Genomic DNA, 14,902 nt, shown 5'->3' with positions numbered 1-14,902 from the left:
CTGAGCTATTTGTCAGGTGGAGTGCTGCTTTATGTTTCTGGAAGGAGAGGCAGCCAGTGAAGCTGTGGACAGAACTTGGCTCGGTCAGCAGAAGAGCCTGAGACTCTCAAGGTCGTGGGTTCGTGCCCCACATTGGGCAAAAGATTCCTGTATTGCAGTGGGTTGGGCTAGATGACCCTGGATCCCCTTCCAATTCTATGATTCAAACTGTTCCAAGGAAGGGGCAGGCTGTCTCGGACACGTGTCATTTTGCACGGTAGTGCTAGCGCTGCCCGCTTCATTCACACGATGCTGTTCGCTGGGCAGAGGTGCCACAAGCGCGCTCCTCTGTCATCTAGCGCCTTTTGCCTCGAGGAGGCGGGCGCAGCTTTGTCCCCCCCCCCCATCGGCCCGCCCCCTCCGGTCCTCGCCACTTGATATTGCTGGCCGCCCGCCCTCGATTCTCCTTTCTGGGATTTGCTGGCTGCTGAGCTGCGGGAGGCGCCGGATCTGCGCTGCTTTGGCTGGTGAGAGGCGGGGACAGGGCAGTGGGGCGCGCTGGGCTGCTGGAAGCCGGGGAGGCCGCGGCTCGTTCTCTTCCCCTCTCCTCACTCACTGACTGCCGAGTAGCTGCCTCTTTTGCAAGCGGAGTGCCGGGTTGCGTCAGCGCCTCCCTACCGGGAGCGCGCCGACCAGCCAGGCAGGAGTTCAACAGGTGTAGCTTCGGTTTCCCGCGAAGATTCGGGCGCTATAACTTTTTAGGGCTTCCCCCCGCCGCCTCCTTTGCGCGGTGAAGCGCGCTCTGTCCATGCTCAGACACACACAGACACAAAACCCCGCTTTGTAGAGGCGCCGCGTGACCTTACCCCTTCCCTGAAAGAAGGTTCCGCATCTGGAGCAAACTGCGCCCTGGTGCCCCGCAGGTGGGAGGGCGGTTTAGGTTAGCTTGCGGCTGCCCCCGTAAATATCTGTCTGCAGGGCAGAGGGGAGTGGGACGGCATCGAGCTCGCTCCGGGAGGTTGCATCATCCATCTTTTCCCTATAGTTTAGGGAGTAAGATCCGGTTGTGAGAAAGATCTGAGCACGCTTCTCTCTCATTCCACACCTTTTCCTGCCAACATCCTGGCTTGAGCTTTCCCTGAGCTGTTGTTGATGTTGGTTCTTACCCCAAGCAGCAGACATCCTTATTGGCGACCAGGGCTGCTGTCCTCACTCCAAATTCACCACCCCTGCCCTGCCCAAAGCAACCCCTGCCCTTTGGAAAGGTGGGCAAGGCAGTTGTAGACAGACTGTATCTGTCCCCGTATCTTCTATGTATGTTTGTGTCTCACCCTGCAAGAGTGAAGTTCAGGTTGGGGCGCTTTGGGATGAAAAATCAAATCAGATTCCTGAACATGGCAGAGGCAGCTGCTATAAGGAGACTTGCCAGGAATTCGGAGAAGGGGAGAACAGTAGCCAAGACAGAGATCGTATCATTCCTGTAGCATTTTCATAACAACTGCCAACCCCTTCTATTGTGTTCACTCCAGATTACTCTGCCTTAGTTTGCTTTTTTTGTGAGGGTCTGATTTAACTGATTCTCCTATTCTGCCGAAATGCCCGCCCCACCCCAAAATAATCATAGAATGCTGATATACCAGTCACCCAACTTTCCTGTCCATCAGTCTGATGCTGCCGGTACAATGTTATGTATGCATTTTTCATTGCATTAATTTCATACATGCACATTTTCTTGTTGGCTACCTTATCTATATCTTGCTTTTACACTTGGCTATCTTATCTATATCTTGCTTTTACACTTAAAACTCTACCTCTGTGCCTCTACAAAGAGAATACTGGGAAGACTCTGCCCGTTGACCAGAGGATAGAATCATAGAGTTGGAAGGGACCCTGAAGGTCATCCAGTCCAACCCCCTGCAATGCAAGAATCTCAGCTACAGCATCCATGACAGATGGCCACCCAACCTCTGCTTAAAACCTCCAAAGAAGGAGAGCCCACAACCTACCTGAGGGAGACCGTTCCACTGTTGAACAGCTCCTAGTGGATCTCGGGGGTGGGGAGAGAATGCAAGCAAGCCCAGTGGTCGTTGGATTGCCTCTATGGACCCTTCAGTCGTTGCTGGCTGCACAGCCGGACAACACCTTTGTGAGGAACCAACCATGTTGTCATAAAAGAATGGCAGGCTGTCACATCCTCCAGAACTCTTCATTGCAAAGAGTAGGAGGGGGCGGCGGTTGAGGAAAAACAAGAAAGCAAAAAACTACAGATTTGGGCGGGGTGTTGATTCAGACTGTCCAGGCCGTGGGAAATTCCTTGTCCAATTTCTGGCTTTCAGCTGCTAAATTAAAAAAGAGTGTGGGTGCGGGAACTGAGCCCTGCCCGGAACAGCCCCTGGCATTATTCGGTGCTTCTGGCTGCAGCAGTTGCTTGGCTGAGTCCTGTCTCCGTAGAGAAGAGAAGGCAGTGCCTCCCTTTACTGCCTCTGGACTGTTGTAGCTCAGTGGGTAGAGCACAGTGCTGATAATGCCAAGGTTGCAAGTTCAGTTCCCAAATGCATTGCAGGAGGTTGGACTAGATAGCAAACTTTTCCAGCAGGGGGTCCGTCCACTGTCCCTCAGACCTTGTGCGGGGCTGGACTGTATTTGGGGGGGGGGGGGAATGAACAAATTCCTATGCCCCACAAATAACCCAGAGATGCATCTGAAATAAAAGGGCACATTCTACTCATGTAAAAACATGCTGATTCCCCGACTGTCCGCGGGCCGGAGTGAGAAGGCAATTGTTTGCCTCCCCATGGACTAGCTGCTCCTCAGGGTCCTTCCAGCCAGTGCTGGATTTATGTATAAGCTAAACAAGCAATAGCTTAGGGCCCCACTCTCTTGGAGGCCCCCAAAAAATAAAAGGGGAAAAAACTGGATGTACATTTACAAAATTTTAAGTTAGAGCTTAATAGTTATTTCACTATTAACATCCTTCTTAATTGTATTTCACTACAGTGGTACTTTGGTTTACCACCATTATCCATTTTGGAGGTCCGTTTGTAAACCAAAACAGGTTGTAACCCAAGGTGCACTTTTGCCAATGAAGCCTCCAAAAAAAAATTGTTCATAATCCCCCCCCAAAGGGTTGTAATCCTAAAAAAGGTTGCAAACTGGGACATGCACTTCCAGGTTTGACGTGTTTGTAATCCAAAATGTATGCAAACCAAGGTACCACTGTATTAATATACTTCTTAATTGTATTTCAGGTCAACAATTACTTTGATAAAATACATATTTTGTTATGTGCAAATGGCTTTAGATACCTATTAGGTCCATAAATTACCATATAGCATATACAGTGGTACCTCTGGTTGCAAACAGGAGACCTGTTCACAACCTGAGCAGAACACAGCCTGTGTCTGTGGGTCGCAATTTGCCACTTCTGTGCATGTGTGTGACGTCATTTTAAGCATCTGCGCATGCGTGAGCGGCGAAACCCAGAAGTAACTCGTTCCGCAACTTGAAAATATTTAACCTGAAGCAAACATAACAAGAGGTATGACTGTATTCAACACAAGAAACAGTGACAATTTGTTGTGGGCAAAGGACAGCTGGACATATAAATGGCCCCATTGCCTTCAGGAGCTGAGGGCCGCATCAAACCGAAATCCGGCCCTGCTTCCAGCTCTACAATTCTACAGTCCTGTTATTCTAATCCACAGGTAACTCCCAGTATGAAACGTGCCCTCTTAAAACTGGTGCAGTTTTATACTGTGGGGAAAACATTAACAATACTCCTCACTTGAAGGAATATGCCTCCGAGCACCATTGCTTTTATGTAGGTCCTGCTTGTGGGCTTCCTGGGGTAATCTGGTCAGTCAAGAGGAGGAAAGTGCTGGGTTTAGAGAGCTGTTAGCCTGATCCAGCAAGCTGCTCTTAGATTCTGGTGAAATCCTGCTTACTGAATGTGCTAGAGGCATTCTCTCCAGCAACTTCTGGACTCCAGCTCCTGCCAGCCCCAGCCAGTGTGGCCAGTGCTCAAGGATGGTGGGAGTCATGGTCCAGCACCATCCAAAGGGCAGCACATTTTCCCGTCTCTGCATTGGAGGGTAGCAGCTTCCAAAATCCCTTTGCAAAAAACAATTGCCCCCTTACTGGAGGCAATGGTAATATCTGTGTTCCTTAGATACACTTGGCCTTGCTGGGAAGTAGCAGGCCGGATCCCAATCCTGAGGCTATATTGAGAACAGGATGCATGAACAGGTCAGGGGCCTTCCAGGATGAGGAGTGGCTCAGTGGGGCATTGGAGTAGGTTTAAAGGGCCCTTGTGGTGCTAGCCTCAGGATCCCATCTCGTCTGTTTATCCTGCTATTGTTACCTGTGGCACTTAAAACTCCTAGGTCTTTTGAAATCAAGGAAGGGCGGGGAAAACCCTTTCATCCCTGTGTTTGAGCATGACTTCTGCTCAGGTTTGCACCCTGGGGGCTACTTCCTGCCTGTGCCTGCCATAGCTTGGTGACGAAGGATCTGTCTCGCATGCAGAAGGTCCAGTCTCCAGGCAAAGCTGAGAGAGCGCCTGCTCTGAAACCCCAGCGAGCTGTCACTGCAGATAGCTCCAAGCCAGATGGACTGTTGGTCTGACTCTACATAAGGCAGCTTCCGATGTTCCTCGGCAGTGTGGTAGTGGGGAGCAGAAGAGGGTCAGTTGGCAAGCAGGGAAAGAGGAACTGTAACTGTACCCAGCATTCCTCAGTCTATTTGTGCCCAGGAATCAGAGTACAGTACAGCAGACCTGCTCCCAGCTGCTTTCTGACTTGCCTTGCTGTTTCCTCTCTTCCTAGAATATATCTGTGGGGAAGAAGTGCTTGATATTAACTGAGCAGCAAGTAGCTTTTGAAAACAGCCAGGTGGGTACTTCCTTTTGCTCCCAATTCAGCTCTGCGAATGTTTCTCCTCTTTGTTCTTATCCCTATTGCATGATTTCCACCGATAATATTGGGATGAGCTGAGCACTTTCTTGGTTGCAGGAGGGGAGTCTGAGCCCATGTTCACACACACACACACACACACACACACACACACACACACACACACACACCTCTCCTACTCAGTCAAGCAGGAATTTTTGTAAGCCTCTGAATGACACTAAGAACACTTCAGGAAATTGTGTGCAGTCCCAGCCAGGTGTGTGTTTGTGTCTTGGGTGCTTGGAGTGTTAAGTGCACAATCTCCCAGATTTTTTAATAACTTGTGAGATGAAAGAGCCAGTTGTACAGATGATACTCTTCTTCCTTCTAGCAAGGGAACAAGGGTGGTTTAGATCTTTTCTTTGGTCCTCTGCTTCAGATCTTTCTTGTGGAGCAGCTGACTTTAAAGCAGACCTCATTAGCACCGCATTATAGATTAGCTCCTGGAGGTTTCAGAGAGTTGGGCAAAGTGCTCTGAAATGCCTCAGAGCTGCGGTTGAGTAAATAGAGCCCTAGTGGGAAGGAATCCCTTCTGGAAATTGCTCCAGTTTGAAGGCTAGTAGACTAATCTCTTCCTGGTTTGGGTTTTTTAACATCTCTATGGTCTCTGCCTTCCTCAACATGAGGGTGATGGGTGGCTTGAATTCCAGCTCCCATCAGCCCCCTGCTGACCTAGCAAAGAGCCGGGAATTATGGAAGTTAAAGTCAACATCTGTGATCTACAGAGCAAATTGAGGGGCGGGGTAATGGGTGAATGCAGTTCTTTGCCTTGAGGCACTTCTTGTTTAGTTGTTTAGTCGTGTCCGACTCTTCGTGACCCCCCTGGACCAGAGCATGCCAGGCACTCCTGTTTTCCACTGCCTCCCACAGTTTGGTCAAATTGAGGCACATTTATAATCTTTTGAAACACAGTGGTGCATGCTTAAACTTGGTTTTAGTTAGGCTTGAGAGCCAAGGATTTTCTCTTATCCATTCCTTAGGGTCTATAACATACTGTATGTCATTTATGGCCTTCCTGAGCTGGAGTGTGGATCAGTTAGGTTGCTAAGCCAAGTGGCAAGGAGAATGCACTTTTACGAACATGGGAAACTGCCCTATGTTATTGCTCCACCTAGCTTGGTGTTGTCTGTACTGACTGGCAGTGTCTTTACAAGGCTTCAGGCAGAGGATTTTCTCCTTGCCACACTTGGTGATGCTGGCAGCTGATCCCAGGACCTTTTCCATGCCGAACACATGGCTCTGCCTCTGAGTTGCAGACCTTCCCCAAGGAGGGAAGTTCTGCGAGTGGGAGAAGAAAACCCAGCAACCTCTCTTAATCTTTCTGCAAGAGACATGACACCAGGTAGGACCAGCCAGTGGCACTGCGTGACTTGGGACCCACCCAAAGCACATTTCATTCCATGCCCTGAGTTGCCTCCAAATGTTGTGTAGCCTGTAGCTTAATAAGCCATGCAGAGGGCCGTGTGTGTGTGTGTGTGTGTGTGAGAGAGAGAGAGAGAGAGAGAGAGAATCTTTCGCAGACTTGTCGAGGCAAAGTTAAATGAGTTGAGCAGCTGCAACAGAAGGAAGAGGGCTTGCTTTTCATCTTCAGTGACTGGCTGATGCAGTTGGCTGCCTCTTCCTGCAGCTCCTTGTAACTGTCCAGGACTTTTGCCCTCATCAGTTCACGCTCAGATGACTCTTCCTCTGTGACCATCTCTCACTGAGAAAGAGGCCGCGGTAAAAGTGTAACTGCTCAGTGAATCATTCCTGCCCAAAATGGGAACCAGCGAATTGGCAGGGTGATGCCCCAGTCTGTCACGGGGAGTGTGGCTGTGCCTATCCTACAGGCTATTACTGGGCTGTTCTTTATCTGGTGTTTCCGAGAGAGCTTCCAGAGCAGCAGGAAGGGTCTTGTCTGCAGGGTAGAGACTGCTGCTCTCCAGGGAAGAGATCGGCCTGAGGTTCTATACTCTTCTCTCAGAGTCTTTGCAGGGTGGAAGCCTAAGGCACCAGGAGTGGGAACCTGGGAGGGTGACTGGAATAAGCGACAATTGGCATATTGAGGGCCAGACCTGACACCTATGGCCAGCTGCAGTGGGTGCAAGCCAAGCACCCCACGGGTTCAGGAGGGTCCCACACACTTCTCTCAGCCTTCCCCCAGTGGCCCATAGACAATGGCAGCAAATCTCTGCTCTCCCCTGCAGTGGCTGCCCACCACTTTTACTGACCTGAAATGCAATGCCTTTGCCTATATAGCTAGGTGATTTTGGCATTGCATGGTGACCACCATGGAGAGGAGCCAAGCTTGGTTTTTATTCAAAAGTGCATTGCCACTGAAATGCTGCCCAGTGGAGAGCGGCTGGCAGGAGAGTCAGTGGGGTGGGGAGGTATTGCATAGAGGTGGCCATGTTGGGGTGGCAGTTGTAATGGCAGCACTGTGCCAAGGAGCCCCTGAGATCTGGCACCAGCTCTGCAGCAAGGGCACTTTCAAGGCCTCAGCTCCTCTTGAACATGGCGATTTCCAGTGTTGCTCTTCCCACAGCCAGCTCTGCTTGTCCTTGTGAAGGTGTGTGTTGTTTCCTTAATAAGTTACGCCTCATGAACGGCAGCCATCATAAGGAGACCACCTCTCCGTGTCTGCGCTTCCCTGTTGGGACTCACGATGGGAGTAGCAGGTGGTGGAGCTCTTCAGGGGGTCTGGCATTGCTTGGGCTTGGCAATTACGTTTCCCTCTGGAGCAAACAGATTTAATGAAAAGGAGCAAGTGGGGGGGGGGGAGGGACTGAAAAACAAGCAAACAACCAAGACCTGTTTCTTGTATTTTGCAACTTTCATTATTGCACCTGTGTTATTTTTTTTAATCAACACATCTTTTTATTGCGCAGGACTGAGTTACGGTCTCAAAAGTCCTCCTGATCAGGAGGAACTAAGAGGAGATCTAAGAGCTGAAAATGCTAATTCCACAATAAACCAACTTTTCAGTTAAGCTTTTAATTTTAACCCATCCTGTCTTCAGGGGAAGAAAACTCTGAAACGAACCATTAATTCTTGGTACCCGCAAGACACCCCTTAACTGATAACCCATGAATCGTGTTTGCTTGCCAAAGCCTAGATTATTGTCTTTGTCTCCATAGCTCATTAAAGTGCAGCTCCCACATTCAGGTGAAAATTGCCAACTATTTCTCCCTCTCTTTAAAGGAATGATGGTTTGTAGAATCATAGAATCCTAGAGTTGGAAGAGACCACAAGGGCCATCGAGTCCAACCCCCTGCCATGCTGTATTACTGACATCATCATGCCACTCAGGTGGCTTACCTACCTCTGGCCTGCTTTTGCTCCCCGAACCTTAAATCCCACATGTAAATACTGGGAAACAACCAATATAAAGTGAAAATAAGAAATGGGAGGACATTTGTATATATTTCATTTATTTCAAAATATTTGGGCAAAATCCTCCCAATGCGGCTTATAGCAGAGCAAAGACATATAGATTGTAATAAAACCACAATCCAAAACTAAAAATAATTGCTATTACATTATTAATAATTTGTCAGGTTTTCCACGAAGGTGTCTGAAAGCGACTAACAAGTAGAAACAAGAAAATTATGAAATATTAAAAATAATTATTAAACATTGTATAAGCATTGGGGCAGTAAAACAGTAGCACTTAAAAACAACACAGGAACACTGCATATTAAAAAGCAGTGTTAGCAGGGAGGAAGTGTTCAGACTCTTGTTTAAAAGTCACTAGAGTCAAACCTTGGTTTCTGAACGCCTTCGTTATCATGCGTTTTGGCTCCCAAATGCCAAAAACCTGGAAGTAAATCTTCCGATTTTCAAACGTTTTTTGGAACCTGAATGTCCGACACAGTTCCGCTTGAGTGTGAAAAGCTCTTGCAGCCAATTGGAAGCCACGCCTCGGTTGTTGAACATTTCGGAAGTCGAACACTCTTCCGGAACAGATTACGTTCAACAACCGAGGTTTGACTGTAACGTAGAAGCCATGCGTACTTTGCTAGTGAAGGAGAGCCATATGCACCTGTCTCTAGTGGCCACAAGTTTCATGGCAGGCCCCCATGCAGGGCCTTTGAGGTTAACCTTAAGGCCTGAACTGGTGTGAGTATCCAAATAACCTGGTCCCAAACCACTCAAGCCCTTAAAGGTGAACACCAGCACTTTAAAAGGGGCCAAGAATCAGGACATGAACAGCAAGCCAGTGTAATAGGTGTTATGTGCTTTGAATAGCTAGTCCAGTCTTTGTCAGCCTGGTGCCCTCCAGATGTTTTGGACTTCAGGTGTGGCTGGGGCTAACATACTCTCCAACATTTCTCTGATGAAAATCAGGACATCCTATTCAACAACTGTTGTTGTTGTTGTTGTTGTTGTTGTTGTTGTTGTTGTTGTTGTTGTTGTTGTATTCAACAACTGTTGTTGTTGTTGTTGTTATACCTCGCCCATCTGACTGGGTTTCCCCAACCACTCTGGAAGGCTTCGAACACATATAACAACATAAAACATTAAACATTAAAAAAAACCTTCCCTACACAGGTCTGCCTTCAGATGTCTTCTAAAAGTTGTATAGTTACTTATCTATCTCCTTGGCTTGGGAGGTGCATAATTGAGCCATACCCTCCAACATTTCTTCAATTGAAATAGGGATGTCCTAAGGAAAAGCAAGACATTCAATGAGAAACCAGGGCAGCTTCTGTAAATCCAGGACTGTCCCTGAAAAATAGGGACACTTGGAGAGTCTGGGCCAAGGAGAGTTATAGTCCTAGTTGTAGTTCTGTTGTGGCCCAACAAGCATCTGAGCAGCTGTATTTTGCACAAGGTAGATTTAAAGAGCATCTGTCCAAGGCAGACTTGAATAGAATGTGTTGTGGTCATCTAGTGTGTGTGTAATGATGCAAGGACCACTTCCTCCAAATAGCTCTCTGTAATTCTAGAGAGCCGCCAGCAAAGGCTTTGCTTAAGGAATGGGTCTGGTATCCAATCTATATGTTTCATATAGATTTGTGAAGAACCCAGAATTTGAATGGCATATTGTGTTTGTGTAGCTGGCAGCTTTGCTTTTTGGCTGCAGAACTAAATCAAGCTTGTTCTCTGGAGCATGGCTCCCTATTTGTAGCCCAGTGAAAAGATCTAAGTTGGTATGGAGATTTTGGCAACCCTGTTTCTAGGGCGCCCTGTGCATGGGCATGGGCTTGCAGGGTGGAGTGCTGTGCTGTCACCACCACCCAAATTAAAAATCAAAATCCCTGAACATAGAAAAGTAGGATATAAGGGGATTTCTTCAAATATGGGAGGATCTGCCAGCAATCTAAAGTGATAACAGCGCAGAAATAGATTTAGACCAACAGAGCAGCCTAACAGCCAGAGAGTGGGCATCTGATGCCAACAGGGAAAGGGAGGCACAGCTTCTGGCTCCTGCCAGTCACAGCCTTTTCTTGCTTTCTTACCCCAGGCTTCCTTTTCTTCGGCAGTAACCTAGGTTACGCTAGTTTTCAGCTGGAGCTGGGGCCAGGCAACCATGACCTTCTCTGGTGCTTCCTTCTGCTCAAGTAAAATTATTATCTATTAATAGGATCAGATGAGCATTGAAAGGCACAATTAACTTCCTTGCTCTGGCAGTGAAATGTGAGTTCAGTTGCTCTTCCGAGGAGGAAGCGTTTAATTATGTGTTTTGCCAACCCAACTGCCATCCTCGTAGATAAGCTAGGGCACTTCTGGGCACTGATTGCAGAGGGACAGCATTTTGCTTTGGCACCTTTTCTTGTTCTGCTCTGTCAACTCCATCCCTTCAACCAGAACTTGTATGATCACAGAAGCTGCAGTGGTGCCTTGATGTGAGCAAGGCTTCTCTGGGTAGGAGGCTGGTAGTTTAATGTTTTCAAAGTGGTGGGAAGTTATGAGGCAAAGCTCCTGGGTTTACTTCTCCTTTGGATGAGAGAGCACTGTGAGTTGTCTTGGATCCAACATCCAGCATGCATCGATGAAATCTTACATAATCAAAACCCATTGAAAAAGCCTGAAAACACCCTGTTCCACCCCTGTTCTGCCTTTTTAGAGATTTTTCAGTGATGTTTTTATGATGTCTACAGGTCACTTTGGGGTTCAGTGTGATGCACATATACACAGTCGCACACATATTGAATGCGCGTAAACTGGGGGCTGTGTTGGGAAACTGTGTACGTGCAGCTACTCACACAGAGTCAATTAAGGTTTGGCAGACAGCCAGAAGGCAATCAGAAGGAGTAAGTCTGCCTGGTGATAACAGAGACATGGAGACCGCTCCCTGACTGGTCAAGCTCTCTCAAGGGAGTGATAATTAATGACCTACTAACTGGTAGTTCAGTGGTTCAGTGTGTCAGTGAGTGTAGGAGTTGTGAGTCATGTCAGAGAGAGCTAGCAAAAGATCTGTGTTCTGTTCTTGTAAATAGTCCACTGTATATAATAAACACCTAACTACAAGTTCCTAGTTCCTGCTTCGTCTATTCTGTCTGCAGCCAAGTCGCCAATTGCTTCCGGGGATTCTGCATGTATTCTGCTAAGGTCCTGCAACTAGTTGGAAAGTTGCAAAACACCAAATAGGTTTTTGCCAATAGGCTGCCTGTATGCTATCTTTAAATGTTGTTAAAGATAGCTTATTAACTTTGCTCCATTAAACATAATTTGGTTTCCCCCCCCAACAGCATTGCAGTTTGCATTGAAATGCAATTTGCAAAGGTGGTGATTAAAAAATAATAATTCACCAGTGAATGAAATGAAGATGATGGTGCTGCAATATGGTCACAAAATATGACTTAAAGATGTTGCACTTTGAAACCAAGTGTTGCGGGCAGAAATTTCTAAGCAGGTGGAGCATTCTGCAGATGGAATGATTTCCTGTTGCCGCTTTTCATGAGTGGCACTACTTCTTAAGGACTCTTTTCTTCCATCTTTGCCCTTTTCCGACTCTCTTCTTCACAGCCCTTTCTTTCATCCTCATTTTCATTTGGTCTCGTTCTCTGGATGGTGACTTGGCCCAGCTCTGTGCTACTGCTTTGCAACAAGGACCAGATTGAACCTGGAGAACCTGCCCCTTGAGATGCTCCTCCAGCTGAGTCCTTTCCACCCCAGCTTGCTGTGGGCAGGTGGGGAGATAAATGGCAGCCCGCCCTCTCTTCTGTAGGCAAGCCCATTCAGGTTAAAGTGAGCAGGCTGCTGCATCTCTCCAAGGTTTGATGCTAACTCTTAATACGCTTGTTGTTTATAATCCTTTGCTTTGTAGGGAAGGACCCCCTAACGATCCATAGTGGGCTCTCTGTCACACTTCCACCTGCCCCAAGGATCCACAAGGCACAACCACTGAATTAGAAACACCATGAATTAGAGACATCTCTCCATATGAACTGACCCAAACCTTGCACTTGTCATGTGAGGCACTTCTGTGTGTCCCTGAAAGGTTCGGAGAGAACACAAGAACAGGCCTTTTCTGCAGTGGCTCCCCAACTGGAGAATGCTCTTCCCAGAGAGGCTCGCCTGGCACCATCATTACATGTCTTTAGATGGCAGGTGAAAATGTTCCTCTTTACCCAAGCCTAGGCTATTAAATAACTTATGGCCTCTTCAATGTTGGGGGGCGGGGAAGGAGATTGTTAGTATGACTATTTTATTATTATGCTTTGCATTATGTAATTATTATGCTCTGTAAAATGTGTTCTTAATGATGTACAGCACCCTGGGAGCTTTTGATAAAGGGTGGTATATAAATTGAATAAATAAAAATAATAGAATAATAGGATTGAATAGTTGCAAGGTACCTCCAAGGGTCATCCAGTCCAACCCCCTGCAATGCAAGAATCTCCACTAAAGCACCCATGACAGAGGGCCATCCAGCTGCTTAAAAGCCTCCAAGGAAGGAGAGTCCACAACCTCCAGAGGGAGTCTGTTGCACTCTTGAACAGATCTTGCTGTCAGAGGCAGTAGCTTGCCGCTCCTCAGCAGTCTTCTGTGGCCTTCTGCTCTCCTTCCACGCCCACCAAACTCCATACCCAGCCAGTGAGTTTTGCATTATCAACTGCTTTTTCTCAATCAAACTAAAAGGCTTCCTTAAAAAAAGAATAATCCACCCCCACGTTTATTTAATATTAAAACAAATCCTAAAAAATATGTAGGAACACTAAAAGGCTTCCTAAGCAGCTTAGCCAGCCTGTTCCCACATCTCTACTGAGGAATATGCTGCTAGGCAGTTTTGTCTGGTAGTTGTCCAGCCATCTCATGTCAGCTCCTGCTTGGATCCCCCCCCCCCCCCGTCAAGCAGAGCTTCCCATCCTTCATGACGGCAGCAAGTAGTGGCCTCCGGTCCTGGCTGACCAGCACTGTACTGTTTCTAGGGTAGTAGGATTCCTAGACCAGAGCACAGCAGGCAAGTTTGCTTTTGTCTTTCTAGAAATGGTGCCATGATCACGGCAGCCTGGAACTGCTGAGTGTGTGTGAAGTCAAACGGTTACGTAAAGAAAAACAAACCAGAGCTGCTGGCTTTTGTAAGCTGTGTGCACTTGACTGTCTCCTGTTGCACCGGAGTGTGTGATTCTGGAGGTTTATGCTAGGCTTGGTTGCAGGGGGATGGGAGGACGAAGCTGTCCTGGTGTGTGTTTGTCCAGGAGTTCTTCCCCTCCCCATGCACAGTAATTTCTGGCCTTGGCTGAACAGGCACTTTGGTTTGTGGGAAGAAGCGGTCGCTGGTAGCCAGGGGGCAAAATCTTAATACTTCCACCTGCTGAGATCATTTCTGGGCACTGTTCCCACAACAGACCCAGGCTTGAAAAATGTGTTTCCTCACATAACTTTTTCCATTTTTATTCCGTTCTGCTGGAAATGGAAGTTTGCGTTCCTTTGGCTGATGGCGAACATCCATCAAGGTGACACTTCCCCTCCTGTTTGTCAGGAGCCAGGAGGGTGACACAAAGGACCAAAGCAATGTTATTGCAACTCCCACGCTAACAATATGCTTCCTTAACATTTTGGCTTCAAAGGGTAAACTCTGGGTTCCATCAGAAGAACCCTGCAGTCCCCAATGGTGCTGTCTGTGGCCATGATCCGGATGTTAAGGAACTCAACAGGGAATTGTTAACCCACCAAGGGTTCATAGCAGACAGTTACACATATATCCTCATAGCCAGCACCTCTTCCTGCTGCTCATTTGCTGGGTCAATGTTTGTTTGTTTGTTTGTTTGTTTAAAACAATTTTCACTAGTTTTTAAAATAAATACTAGAACCATTAAACACTTATCCACCAGTACATCTAATGGTGTTTGTTCTATCTATTGCCTTTAGACATAAGCTTCCATATTCAATAATAGTCAAATGTATTACTTAGCGTAACCTCTCCACTGAGAAGATTGAGCGGTTGGTATAACAGCTAGATCCCCTTTGCAGCTAGATCCCCTCTGTTCTTCTGAGTAGACCATTCCTCATGAGGGGACCTCTGGCGACAGAGCCATCTGGCAGCTCCTATGGAGGCTCCAGCATTCCAGAGGATAAAGGAGTTGTGGGCTTCCCATAGGCATCTGGTTGACCTTTCTGAAAATGGGATGCTGGACTAGATGGCCCACTGGGCAGATCCAGCAGCCAGGCCCTTCAACCAAGTCCACTGTAGCCTTTACTCCTGAGGCCTGGGGGGGCAAATTACATCAAGGCAGGGCTTGGGATGTGGTCAGAGAGATTCCTACGAGGCTGAAGTGAAGCAACCATGTTGTGGGTTCCTTCACACCCACAGCTGTATTAGGGCTTTCTGTGGGGCCCCAATCCTCTTCTTCTGAAAAGATGCTCCTGGGTTCTGGGATGTTAGCTGGCCAACTGCAGAGGGCGTCTCTTTGTTGATCTTCTCTTTGTACCTTCTGCATGCCAGTTTCCTTCCATTGATGTAAAAAACTATTTCTGGGTTGGGAAACATTTTGCACATTTTCTGTGTCTCTAAAGGAGCAGGAAAGGGAAGGAAATAAACCAGA

The 14,902-nt window shown here is 47.5% G+C and overlaps 1 protein-coding gene across 2 annotated transcripts in view; it reads left to right on the top strand.

Moving 5' to 3' along the window:
• The first annotated feature begins 383 nt into the window (after positions 1–383).
• The window catches only part of SLC7A3 (solute carrier family 7 member 3), a 34,582-nt gene continuing 20,063 nt past the window's right edge, over positions 384–14,902 (top strand). Inside the window, exons 1-2 of one of the 2 annotated variants that reach the window (XM_083486431.1) lie at positions 439–506; positions 4,803–4,868. The gene's annotated coding sequence lies outside the window, so the exon portion shown is untranslated. Of the gene's footprint in view, positions 507–4,802; positions 4,869–14,902 lie in introns of both variants that reach the window. The other variant, XM_083486430.1, reaches the window with a different exon arrangement.

Source organism: Podarcis liolepis (assembly GCF_965112155.1).
Source record: "Podarcis liolepis genome assembly, chromosome: Z".
Lineage (NCBI taxonomy): Eukaryota > Metazoa > Chordata > Lepidosauria > Squamata > Lacertidae > Podarcis > Podarcis liolepis.
This window is presented reverse-complemented; position numbering and strand designations above follow the sequence as displayed.